This window comes from Brassica oleracea, unplaced genomic scaffold, assembly GCF_000695525.1.
Source record: "Brassica oleracea var. oleracea cultivar TO1000 unplaced genomic scaffold, BOL UnpScaffold01377, whole genome shotgun sequence".
Lineage (NCBI taxonomy): Eukaryota > Viridiplantae > Streptophyta > Magnoliopsida > Brassicales > Brassicaceae > Brassica > Brassica oleracea.
Window position 1 is genome coordinate 10,375 of NW_013617914.1, and position 200 is coordinate 10,574.

At 39.5% G+C, this 200-nt stretch overlaps 1 protein-coding gene across 1 annotated transcript in view; it reads right to left on the reverse strand.

Annotated features, from left to right (window-relative positions):
* Positions 1-200, reverse strand: part of LOC106321275 — a 4,458-nt gene that overhangs the window by 3,370 nt on the left and 888 nt on the right. The window lies entirely within an intron of this gene.

Consider the following 200-nt stretch of genomic DNA (forward strand, 5'->3'; position numbering starts at 1 on the left):
ATTTATATTGTTTTGTTGTGATTTGAATGAATGAAGGAGATGTCGTATTTATAATGAATCTGGAAAACTTCCCGACGGAAAATATTCGTCGGTATTCCGTCGGGAATGATAACAGCTAAATTAACGTCCAGAACCCGTCGGTGTTCCGTCGGCAATTTAAACGGATACTAACGGCTACATAATTCGTCGGTATTTCGTCG